We start from the raw sequence: 13,532 nt of genomic DNA, 5'->3' as shown, positions 1-13,532 counted from the left end.
TAAAACAAGGGTTTGACCCTCAGGTTTTTCAATTCATGATGAAACCTTAAGAGGCCAGGATTCCCTGATCAGTTTGCAACGCGCTGCACATGTTTAGAAACTGTATAAATATGACGTTGGCACATTCCCCCTAATAAATCCTCCCTATGCTGGCCTGCACTGCACCTGGGAGAGAGGGGCAATTTGACTTACCTTAAGTAGGGTAGCTGAGGTCTCAGGAGGTCGAGTCGCAGTCAGAATCTCACTCTGTCTCCCTCGATATTAACACACGCTGTCAGTCAGTCACTCTAAGCAGGAGCACGCTTCACTGCCTGGCTTCTCCTTAGTTCTGCAAGCTGAGGCTGGGCAGCAGTGCACTGCGCAGGGGCACGTGCAGTTCCCCGGCCTGGGCACATTCCAAATGCACATGCGTGGGACACCCATGAGCAAGCATCAGAAGTTCTTGTTTTAGCCCGCTGCTGCAGACAGTCTGAAGATAACTTGTACTTTTGCACGCATAACCAGGGATGTCACAGGAGGTGATGTCATTTGACCCCATCCCGAAGTGATATCGCGGGAAGCGATGGAACTCAACCTTTCACCTCTTGACAAAAGAGGAAGTGGCATCACATAGCGTTGTTCCTAAGTACACTACGAAAAATATGTTTACGATATCACTATAATGTGACGTACATTCCATACAAGAATGGATCGCCATATGTATCGTTAGGATCATTGTGTATAGACCCATATTACCAAATTACTGTGAATGCAAGCAGACGTCCAAGGCCAAATGAGAATGATGTGTTATTATATAGCACTTACGCTTAAGCACTTTATATAGAAAAAATATACACTCAAAATCATCCAACCTGTGTTGGTACTCATTTATCAACCTCAGAAGGATGAAAGGCTGAGTTGAGGTGTTTAAGAACAGATTAAATCAGTGACTCACCCTTTGAAGTGTGCCTGAAATGACCCGTTAATGAGTCTAGCAATTACTGTATAGAATTCCAGAAAGACACATTATTTGGTTTTCCTCCTCTTTCTTATTTAGGGTCAGTGCTGAAAATGTTAAACTTGTGGCAACCCCGTTCTTTTTGTTCTTCTTTTTTTAAGGGGCCTGAACAAGAAAGCCAGCCCCTCCAGAAGTAAATAGCCACATGGTGCTGGCCACAGCCCAGGAGCTTGCATTACAAAAAAAAGACACTTTTTTCCCCAATTTTTTTAGGGGTAGCAAGGGAGACCACAGGGTCGCAGTTGTGACCTCTGGTGACCCCTAAATGACGTCCCTGCACATGACATCTGCCGCCTGCAGTGCAGGCTGCAGATTCATTTTACACGCTGAAGTGACACAAATTCTGGAGGGGATAAATTACATTATACCCCCCTCCCACTTAAAATTGTGGGTGGATTTGTTCCCCCTGACCCCTCCCCCCCCATGCTCTGTGCCCATGCTCTTAAACACCTGTGTATTTTTCAGTATTCGACTGTTAACTCGCCCAGACTGCAACCCCCTGACACAGATGTTACACCATGCTCCTGCCCTCCCAGTCACCCACGGAAGTAATACTTTTAAGTACACGTCTACCATCATGTGAAGGTCCTGTGGGATAATCAACGAAGTTTTCAGAGATATAGATAAGGGTATGTGGGAGGCTACACGAAGGCGTTCTGTGGCCTTTATGTGTTGTGGGGTGTATTTAGGTCTGTTCTGTTCTCTGTGTAGTTGTCTGTTATGGGTTAAGTATGAGAGTCGACTGTTAGGAAAGTGACGCAGATTTAATTCACAAACTATTCTTCCACATCTTGGATCGCTCAAGGTATTTCTGCACGAAATTCCAATGGAAGGCGTGCATTGTAGAAACAGGCATTCTCCTCAACACATCTCTCCAAGCTTCGCTGGCAGCTCCCTGTGGCGCAGCTCACCGCAGGAAACCCGCAGTTATCCCACCCTTTTCTCAGGACCGGGCACCGTTGTCATTACCTCTGGCAAGGCCTTGCCAAAAAGTTTCCGAAACGTTGGTGGTGGTGGTCTGTGCGAGAGAGTGCTCCCTCCCAGTGCCCCGACACTCCCTCCGTCCAGCCTTCGCACAGCCTCCTCCCCCCAAGTAGATGGAATATATCCAGCAGTGGGCCTGATTACATACAGCACAGCTGCCCGGGGAGATAGAGAGAGAGGAGAGAGAGAGAGAGAGACACAGATAAACTTCGAAGTAAACAGAGTCTGTTTAAATAGACCAGGCGCTCAGAGGCACCGGAGAACAAGCGACAGAGAGTCGGGCAGCCTGTCCCAGCTCCAGCAACCCCCAAACGAAGCGGACATCCCAGGCCCTACGACCTCGGCTCGGCGGGACTTTGCCGAAGGGCAGGCTTTGGAGTGTGGTAAGCCAGACCCGTTCGGTACTTTGTGGCCACTGGTACGGTGCCAGAGGGGTTTGTTGTGAACCGTTATGTCTGCGCAGGCAGCTGTGGGAAGGGCCGGCCTTCTCATGGGCAGTGCTGTGGGTAGCTATCGCAACAGCACTGGAAGTCGGAGAAGTTGCACTTAGTTCGGTGCGTTAATGCGTCGCCGGTAACAGCTTCGAACCCCAACTTTCTGTGTCAGATAGTCGCTTTTTGGAGAAGCCCCGGGGCTTTTGAGCTTTCTTAGGGCAAACAGCTGGCGCCGCTGTAGTGCAAGTAGACGACAGTTTGTATTTTTCACAAATTAAAATGCAGGACTCCAGGTGCCATAATTTAAATAAAACAGCACTGGGTGACTTACTCCCACATGACATTATACATCCTGACTTCTCCGATAGTAGCAATTGTTATTTATAGCGTTACATAGGTTCAAGTCTGGCAGTCGGCACTGTATTGAAAAGAAATATGCTTTAACTGGAAACCGGATTCCTTTTTGTAATCTATACTTCTTTGCAATCCATGGAGCCGTGTGAGTAGAAAAAGAAGGCTGGCTCGTATCTTCCCCGATTCCTATTTTTTGTTTGCAGTATTTTGTACTTCTAATCATGTGTGGCGCTATGTGGTTGTTTTCAGAGAGCGTGTCTGGTGCGCCACATGTTTGCAAGGTCGGCTCCCAGAGTCCTCTCTGACCCCACTGCCGATGTCCACTTCAGCGCCTCATGTGCCCTCTCCAAGTTCGTCTTAGAGGCGCCATTTAGGCCCCAAAAGGTACACTGTTGCTTTTGGTGAACTAGAAAACGTGCACTGAATCTACCAAAAGAATCAAGGGCTTTGGGATCGAACACACGCCTTGTAAGGCCAGGACATGTTCTGAGTGCGGAGTGGGGGATTTGAAGGGGAGGGTGGCTTAGTTCTCCTGCCACACATATATAAGTATTGCTATGCAAATGTGCACTGCTGCTACACGGTGCTGGACATTGCCATAGCCTAATGATCTTCATGCAGGGATTTCTTGTTGTCCACTTGGCTCATGAGATCCAATGTTATTTTAAGCTCTATCTATAATCAGAACGCAAGAACAGATGTTATTGAATGTTATGCTATGCAGGGTGCATTACATACCATAGAATGACAGATGTCTGGCACTAGGTGGAGAAACCCATTCAGATATTTGGATAAAGTTGAGTTTTGCACTACTGTGGAAGCTGATGAAGGACTGACTGGTGGTTTTGGTGGGCAGGGAATTTCCAGTGCATTGTACCCTGGGTACCAAGTGTTTGGCTTTCACATTATGGTTCCTTTGGAGTTTGTCGTCAGGATATTATAATCTTGGCCAGATCGTATGATGAGCTGGGAGGTTTGTCTTGAGGAATTCTTGAAGGGGTCTGCAAGTGTGCTCCCTCACCTTTGATTGGCCTGGCTTTGGCTAATGGGTGTTGCAGTCCAAAACATCTGGAGAGCCAAAGGCGGCAGATCCCTGAAACAGGGCTTGTGTTATGAATACCCAGAAGATGAGCAGGGCATTCTTAACTGGATCTCCTGGATGATGTGAGCCAGGAAAGAACCCTCTGCCTTATTTTCAGCCATGCAGAACACTAGTTCCACCCCCACACAGCTTTCTCAACCTCACCACACATTATGAGATCTGCCCGAGAAGTCCATCTGGTGCAGTCTGAACCTCAAAGAAAGCTGTCCTGTGCACAACTAAGCGGCACACAGCACGCCCCAGTTACCCTGCTCTGAAGGTGTTTGCCCTAAAGCAGAGTTGTCCAACTCCAGGCCTAGAGGACCAGAAACCTGACGGGTTTTCAGGATATCCCTCATTAATATTCCTGATGAAAAATGCATACATTTAGAATCATTGTATGCAAATTGATCTCATGAATATTAATAAGGGGTATCCTGAAAACCCAACATGGGTCTGGCCTCACGTCGTGGGTTTGGACAACCCAGCCCTAAAGGTGGAGGTTTCCATTGCAGTCCTGAGAGCTGTACAGGCAGGCCGTGCTGTATTGATGCATTTTCTGGGAAACGTCTTGATATGGTTTGCTGCAGAAATCTACCATGGAAAGAGAAGAGCCACGATTACCAAGAATTGTTTTGCGGTGGTAGGATCCTTTTCATGTAGTTGGTGTTTTAGATGATCATTTTTCGACGACTGGTTTGGGGTCTGATGGATGCATTAGAGCAATACAGCACCTAGAGTCTAAACATTTGGGGCTGGTGTGGGACGTTTTCGCTCCTCCAGGTGTGCACACTGATAGGATGGGACCAGGAGAGAGCATGCCTGGTCACAACGCATTGAGGTGGATACATGTTAGGTTCTTTCCTTGCAAGTTCTTTTGGAAGCTCTTTGCAGGTTCGTGCTATGGAAGAATTCAGTCAGATTCCTTGTTCTCCATGATGGCTACTACATCAAATCCTGCGTTTATTCATGCTTGAAGTCCAGTAGATGATGTGTTCCATTGTTAATGTATTAGAAACAGCGATGGGCTGGGAACGAAAAGAGGGCCTGGAAATAATGTTTAAAGTGGCCCCCTATTACACATTTGCAGCAAGCCCAACCCTTTTCCTATGAGAACATTTGGAAATAACAGAGGTTACCACACAGAAGAAGCTCAGGGTGCAGGGGCCTACTAGGACATCCCCAGAGTTCCCTAAAGCTGGTGAAAAGGGTTGCAGCTCAAACCATTGCTGTAGGACCACTAGATGAAAGAAACTGTTAGCCTTACTCCTCACCAGACCTTAACTTGAAAGAATGTGGCTGGTTTAATACGTTTTTGTTCAAAGGTATGCCTTTTGTTCTGTTAAAATAATTAAACACATGCACGTTCTTAATTCACTAAAGGAAGTTGTGCCTTTTCCCTATAATCAACAGCATGTGTACACAGCCACACCTCTAACAACCACCCAAAAGCTGGCTGTTCCCCTAACACATGTATATACATTTTTCAGTCACGACATGTGGTGCGGGAACGGTGGCCTGCATGTGGCAGAAGGCCTGTAGATATCCCACGAGGAGACACCAATGTCAGGAAAGGTTTTAAAGGCCCCTTCCTGACGAGTTTTTCATATGGGCATTTTTTGTATATACTGCTGTTCACGGAGTCAAAATGGATTGAACATGAGATCAGCTGGGCCTGCTAGACACTTAGGAGTCAAGAATCAACCCTAGGTAGATGTGGAGATCACTGGCCCCCACCTGATGCTTGCAGGCGATTTGTAGTGTTATGTTATGTTGAATACTTGGTGTCCTTGTGATACTTGATGTCAACCTTCTGTACGTTTCTGACCTTGTTTAGCAAGAACTTTGCCGAGTCTTAGCAAAATCTGGGTGAAGTAATCTTCCACAGAGAGGGATGACATTAGCTCTGAATAACCATTTCTTTCATTTTGGTGGCACCCTAAGGGCTGAACGGCCCACCTGGAAGTGTGAGGGGAGCACATTAAAACATATGGGGCCTCATTCCGAGTTTGGAGGTAGCCATGGCGCTATTTGCACCATGGCTGCCTCCAAAACTGGGTCCGACTCTGGTTGGGTGAGATGGGGACTTACCGGTCAATTCCGACCTTGGAGGGACCGGTAAGTCCACATTTACCAAACCATTCCCATTTGAGCCCCCATAGGGCTCAATGGGAATGGGGAGGGCGCAAATAACGGGCCGGCGCATGCCAAGGCCGTTATCTGCACCCTGATCTGCTCGGAATAGGGTGCAAAGGGATTACCGCCACCAGTGCCCTTACCGGTGCCCGGTATCACTTTGCGCCCGGGTCGTAATGAGGCCCCATGGTATACTTGAACCGAGCAAAGGGGCATACATCAAAGTCAAACTTTAACATTATCAAGAAACATGCATTTGTTTCTAGTCTCTCCATCAGTTCATATGCTGCTTTAGCCCTTCCAAGTGTCTTCCCCTTATCCACCCACTTCCACCTGCTCCATGCCTCTTCCTTCTCAACCTACGCCACCAATCCACCCCACTGCCCTCTGTTCTTTGTTTCAAGTGCTCTATGGCCCACCTCCTCACCCTCCCTTCTGACCAGTTCCAGTTTCTCTCCAATTGTCCTCCTTCTCCACCACCCGACCACCTCCCAGCTCTGGGCCCAAGTCACCCATGCTCCACCTTCTCCCCATCCCTTCCTCGTGTTTCTGGGTGGGGGAACTTGGCTTTCCTTCTACCCTCCTCCTCCATCTCCTGCCCACCTGCTTGCCCGGGTTGCCGGCACTCGGCACCTCCCCCCTTCTAGATACCCCACCCACTCATGGGCTGTGCTCCTGGATATCGGTGCAGCCCAGTGACCATTCTTCAGGAGACCCCGCTGCTGTCCGTCCTGTGCCCCTGCCCGGCTGGTTTGGGCGAGTCCACATATGTTCTTGTGTCCTGCTGTGGCAGCATTGCCTGATCTGTGCATTGTGGGTTTTCATGTGTTCTTGCCACACATTTTCTCTGTGCAGAAGGTTTCATAAAAATAAAAAAATATAATTTTCAAACTCAGAGAGATCGCCCTCACAATGCCCATTACCTCCCAACCTCACACCCACCCTTAATATCCTGGTATCCCCTTGGAGGTGAATTCCATTGCAATTGTTTGTCTGCACTGAAAAATGTGGGCAGTGAATAGTCTGGGCACTGCGTATGGGGTGACGTGGATTCGGGCCTATGTGCCCATGCATCCCTGTCCTGCAGAGAGATCATTAGAGAATTATAAGGATTCTACCTGGACTTCCCCTTGTGACCGCTCGCCTTGATGTAGCCGCCATGCAACATGAGGTTAGGCTTTTCCAATGCGTGTCCTTGGACTTCACTGCCCTTCGAAATGGTTTGTAACCATATTCTTAAGCTTAAAGCGCCCAGATACCTCAGGGTTCGGCACGCTATATAAATGTCAAAATAAATAACTAGGATACATTTAAATCCTAAAAGTAATGGGGCTTACAGAGGAGATTCTGAGAAGTTGGGAGGACCGATACTGTCTGGTTGGAATGCAATGTGTAGGGTGCGCTGCAAATAAATTGATGCAAACTGTCAATTATTGTCAGTTAGTGTGACCTCATCAGTGGGAATGATTTGTGATGCTGACATTTACAAAGCGCCTGAAGCCGCATGATGGACCCAGCCGGGAGAGCCATGCTATGGGCTTGGTACAGGCAGCAGTTATCATTAGCACGCTTGCCGGCCCAGTTCCGTATCACCAGCGACTGGATCCTGTCCTGGAATGCCTGAGTCTCGGACAGTGCAAGGTCTTCTGCTGGAATCCTGGAGAACCACACTGAAGAGATTCACGTATCCATCTTGACAGCAGTGAATTGTCTATGTTCTTTGAAACACCAAACTCCACACCCTTAAGTACTGCCATACTTGGTGGAAGCAGAATTCATGAGGATGTGCCTAGAAGCTGTGGCGGCCAGAAAATGTGTATAGTGCCGGGGCTTACATAATTCCCAGGAATTTGCACGAGTCACACAGCATAATGAGGGAGCCTGAACCAACCAGGGGGTGGTTTTCACACATCCCAGGGAAAATGTGAATCCTAATGGGTCGAAATTGTGCTGTAATAAGGCACCAGCACGTGTGACATCACTTCTGTAGGCAGCACATGAGCACATCCAGCAGATGGCAGGTGACCAAGAGAACACATGCTATCACAACACATGTTAGTGATTCCTCTGCCTACAACATGTAACGCACTGCCACTGTAAATCACATGCTCATAATGTGTGTGCCCACAATACTTGTCATCATTGCCACTGACATGATGCTGGTGTCCACATTATATGTCAACTTTGCCTGCCACTGGTAAAGTCTTTCATGACATTGGTTCCTGCAATCTATGCAAGCATTGGCAAGGTAAAACACTTTCATGACGGAGCAGTTCACACTGTGCATGATCATTGCAACTGTAAAATGCACTCATGATGCTGATGCACCCACTAGGTGTCATCCTTGCCACCGTAGGAGACTTTCATGATGCTGTTGTCAACACTATATGCTATCATTGCCATTGCATGACTGTTTCATGACACTGGTGGCCACACTATATGTCATCCGTGCCACGGAACAAGGATTTTGTGATGCTGGTGCTCAAAACATATATCAAATCATTTTAAATCGCATCACACACACCATTTGTGTTACTAGCCTCCATGGTAGTTTAGCCAAGTCACTCTGCTGTTTCACCTCCTGGGCCCCACCAAGATCCATCACACCAGGAACCAGTAAGAATTGAAATCAAGTATTAGGGTCCCAGGCATGCAGCTATTGCGCAAGTCCCACATTCCCCAGTGGTAACATCACTGCACTGGCCTTATGCAGCCAGTGTCATTGGTGGGATCTCCAAACCTCCAACCTTCCTGCTGCTGCTTTTACACTCTGTAGACCACAAAACCCTGCCAGCATGAAGATTCAGGTCTGCATGAGGAAGCGAGCATCTCAGGGGCCGATCGCCGTAATGCATGCACCCTAGGAATGAATGGATGTGTGTTCTTGGAAATCGCGCCTTCACCACCGCACGACTCTGGCTAGGAGCAGTGGGTGGAATTCATATTTGGGAAGCTCTTCGAATCCTGGATGTGCCGAGAGTGGGTCCAACTTTCACCACCCCTATCAAAGCATGCAGGCCCCAGCATGTTGAAAGCTATTTAGTGAAGCTTTCGTAATCAAGATGTCGGGTCTCACTGAGAGATCATGTGTTAAACGTGCTTAGCTAAAGGGGGGCTTGAATGAAGTAAAGGGGGACACTATTTCGAGTGATACTCAAATGGCAGTTGAACATGAAACAACGACCAGTTCAGTTTCAATAGTTTGCCCTGATTCGATACAATTGTACACTACTTTCATTCGAATTTCCTTTTATATAATGAAGGTAAAATATATCTTTATCAAACAGTTCTTTCAGGGGATTAAACCACTTGAGCCATTTAAAAAAATTAAAGTAATACATTAAAATCATCAGTTAAATAAAATAGAAAAATGCTTCCACTAAAGTGTTATCTAGGCCATGCACTGCATTGTGTGAATGTGAAGGCCATCGGGATCAGCCCAGGCAAACACTACACTTATGAAAGTACAACCATTCATGGGCAGCGTGTAACCTCAGGGCTCTATATAAACGAGCCAGCATTAGGCCGCCTGTGGTTGGGATGCACCATGCCATCTGACACTGCCGTACCATCAAAGCTGTTGCATACTCTGCTGGGGGTCCCCACAAGTGAGGAGAGAATTCATAACAACCTGTGGATGATACGCCTGGAAACAGGGCAATTACAATTTCCCCTGCCAACTTTTCTAGAGACCCTTAAGCTGTAGAACAATCCTCCTTTCTCTCATTATAGCAATTTGCATTTGATAATATCTAACACATTTGCGATGGGTTTTGATACTAAATGGGTTTTTTATAGGTGCTTCAGCCAGCACATAGAACTCATGGAGCACACCTGTGGGAGGGAGACCTCTGGGATCTTGGCACCGAAACACGAGTTAACCCATGAGTCTGCAACCTGTGGCTCTACAGATATTTCGGATTAATACTGCCATGATCCCTTAACATTGACCATCCTGGCCAGGGCTGATGGGAGTTGTAGTTCAAAACACCAGGCAAGACAATGATTGCAGTCCTCTATTTGTAGCGTGCCCTCTGAACTGCGAGCAAAGCGTCTGAGTCTTTACAGCATGAGTCTAAAGAGCATAAGCTTGGAAGAATGTCATGGTTGTCAAATTAGTTGGCAACAACACAAAGTTAAATTATTGTATTTGTGTTCAAGACAAAAAAGAAAGTTTAATATTGTGCACAGAGATTATAGAATCTTGCCCTAATGGGGACAGTAATTAGAAACACGTCTAGGCAACTTTGGCAAGTTCAGGCATAATATTTGAAAGGATATAGTTTGATTACGGAAATAAAACCATTGTATAAAGTTTTTTTTTAAAAAACATAATTTCCGATGGATCTTCATTATACTTTTTGAGCTTATGTTCTCAGAATAAAGCATAATGCATACAAGATACTTTTTGGATGGTGAATCGCCATCTGTTTGAAGTACTGCAACAAAAACCTGAACCCATACTTTCATGACCACCTCCATTTTCGATTCTAGTTTATACCAGTCTCCACTGTACCTCCAGGGTAGGCAAGCAGGTGGGTGAATGCCATATGGTTTTAATATGTCAATTTTCTGCAGTATTTGTGGCACCCAGAAGAGCTCACAGCCATAAAGGATTGCAACTGACTTACCCAGGTAAGCCATCCCTTCATGCTGCCTATCAAAGCGACCAATGGCACGGCAGCTCTATTTCAGCAGAGCAACCGTCCTTGCTCCCTGGAGACACCAGGAACCATTTGCCACAAATCTGATATTCAGATGATCGAACCAGGGGACTGGCTTGAGAAACATCTCACCCAATGACATATTTTAAGGTTGAGGTGGACATCAAGCCAATTACCATAATCTAACAGATCATTTGGTGAATTTGTTACTGTAACTAAATAACATACAATATTGCACGCTGTGAAAAAAAGGCAACAATAGGTTGTATTCAACATGTCCAGTTGATCTGATACCTTTAGCCAATGATATCTGCACAGCTGCCTCCAAGATTCATTGGTCATCTGTATACAATATTTCATCCATACTTTTGTCTGGAGCTTGTCTTCTTTAGGACAAGCATGTATTCAAGACCACTTATTTACAAGACCGGCTCAAATATACATTGATTGGGGTTCCAGTTGACACAACTCTCAACATGTCCGATCCAGACATAGCTTGTGATATTTTAATCTCAAAGGCAAACATTGTTTGCTGGTTTTTGGTATTTGCTGTAGTTATTTTTATGTTTGCCATACCTAAGTAAGGAAAACTGAAGCAGGTACTCGAGACTTGGAGCGTGCGTTCCTACATACTCTGCAAATCCACATCGGTTGAAGCTATCAATTGACGATCAGGGCCATATTCTCAGAGTAAACTGCAGAACACCCACACAATGCAACAACATGTAATTGACTTGACATCATTCAAGTAGAACATCACCTAGAGACATGCTTCCGCCCTATTGCTTAGAGTTGCCAAGCAACCTCATACACTCCCGCCGTAGAACCTCCCGCCGCAGAACCCTACATCACTCAGGGAAGAGAAAGACTTCAATGTTTCCCTTGCAGAAGACATTATGTCTTTCAGAGGCAACTTCAGGGGAGAGATGTGGGCAAGAAAACAACATAGTCATCAACCCCGTAGAAATATGAGAATATCTTAATGCGTGTTACATTCGCAAGGTGGGTCATGCATGCTGATCACTGAAGTACTCTATGCACCAGGGTTGGACTTACTAAGCCAGAGATCTGTGTTCAACCTGTGGGTCACAGGTTAGCAGAGTGAATGGCGTGTTTATTTGACTAGCAATAGCACCTATTGTGTACAGTGATGAAACAAAACAGCTTTATATCAAACAGTTGTCCCCTGAACAATGTCACTGAAGCCCCTCCACCTTTACAGCTCAATCCTACATAATCATTCACGCAAAAGAACTTTCTTTGCTATTATTTGTTTTCCTGAGATAAAGAACAGACAACGAAAGAAGGTCATCACGGCAGTGCACGAGATCGCGCGTGCATTCAATCTCCGAGTGTAATGTAATCACAGTCTCGTGCCTCCCCACGCCAGCCTCCACCCGCCCCCCTCCCCTCCCGTCCCCCCCCGTCCCCGCTCCCCAGGCCAATCCGCAGCACGCTCTTCCAGATCTCTAAAAAAGTGCATATGTCCACATAGGTCCCCTTTGTTTCGTGAAGCTGGAATGTCGGCCCCACTGTAGCAATCCCTCCCACCCTTCGGTATTCTGTAGCTCTCTACCGCTGCTTTAAACCTTCTGACCCAGGCAGGGGGCTGCGCCCTGCTTGAGGGAGGGACCCCCGAAGTAGAGCGCACATAGACCAAAGAGGCAGGGTGCGTGCTTACATTCTTGAATGATTGCATTTTACAAAGATATAATGGACTGGCATCATTTCACCAGAATCATACCAGTATCCGAAGTAACATCACACACCTTTTGGCACCCCACCCAATGATATCACAAGGATTCATGTCATATGACCAGCGAGTAAATGACTTCACAAAAGGTAAATGACTTCACAAAAGGTATCACGGAAGAGCGAGCGAGAAATCTTGATTATCTGGTTACGGGAGAGGAAGAACGAGCGAAATGGCTCTGGTTTTGCAAGTGAAGAGGGTGACCCATGACTGGGGTTTTGTGTGAGGGGCAACGACTGCCTGTGCTATCACATGGAGCTTGATGACACCTTTGTTTCTTTTATTTTGCTTACATTTTGATGGGTTGGGCACTCGTTGGGACAAGTGTCCCTTGCTTGGCCCTGGGCATCCATGTTTGGGTCTGTGTTGAGCTCTCTAGTGATCCACTTTTAACCCTCCCCTGTGGGGATTCCCCCAAAGGCCTGGAGTGATCTTGCTTGGATGCCCTTCCCCCGCCCACTGCTGCCTGCATTCCAGGTGTGCATGGAGGGGCTAGGGAGCGTGGATCCTTTTTGGCTGGTGGCGCTTAATAGCTGTCTGGAAAGTGCGGGACTGGATCTGGGGGGAGTTGTTGCTATGGTACATGTTGAGATATTGTGGGCTTGTGGGGATGGGAGAGTGCTGAACAAAGGGAGTGTGGGTTAGGATGAAGGCTGCAGTTTGAGCTGCACAGGGTTGTTGAAATGGGGGATTGCTAGGACAGTGCCATTGCTGTCTCCAAACTTGTAGACTTTGGTCAAAGGAGAGTGCTGAGTGAGGTTTCCAAAGGGGGCGTGGTGCCTTCCATCAGGCTCATAATGCCGTCTGGCTTTTTCCAAAGACTAGGGGTCTTTTCTAGGCCTTTCAGTTCGGTAGACATGTTGGTGGAGCAGTGGTGATCTATGTTTCACTTCGTGCTGGAAAAACAATGTCTGACCAAGGGAGGCCTCAATTAGAGGGTGTGTGGGTCTATACAGCTAGTTGTACCATTTAGATGGTCAGTGGCTCTGCTCTTCTACTCTGATGGGGAAGTGGTTGACTCAGAGAGGCCTCTTCTGTGAGTGGTGAGTGTTGAAGGCTTGCTCTGCTTGATGGGAGTTTGAAGGGATTCATGATGTTTGATATTCATTGCCACAACCGAAGACAAAGG

General features: G+C 46.9%; 1 protein-coding gene across 1 annotated transcript in view; it reads left to right on the top strand.

Moving 5' to 3' along the window:
* The first annotated feature begins 2,123 nt into the window (after positions 1 to 2,123).
* The window catches only part of LOC138451415 (phospholemman-like), a 366,388-nt gene continuing 354,979 nt past the window's right edge, over positions 2,124 to 13,532 (top strand). Inside the window, exon 1 of the mRNA XM_069604909.1 lies at positions 2,124 to 2,364. The gene's annotated coding sequence lies outside the window, so the exon portion shown is untranslated. The remainder of the gene's footprint in view (positions 2,365 to 13,532) is intronic.

The sequence above is a fragment of the Ambystoma mexicanum genome, chromosome 1p (assembly GCF_040938575.1).
Source record: "Ambystoma mexicanum isolate Mex_15411 chromosome 1p, UKY_AmexF1_1, whole genome shotgun sequence".
Classification (NCBI taxonomy): domain Eukaryota; kingdom Metazoa; phylum Chordata; class Amphibia; order Caudata; family Ambystomatidae; genus Ambystoma; species Ambystoma mexicanum.
Note: the sequence above shows the minus strand (reverse complement) of the source record. Positions and strands in the feature narration are given on the sequence as shown.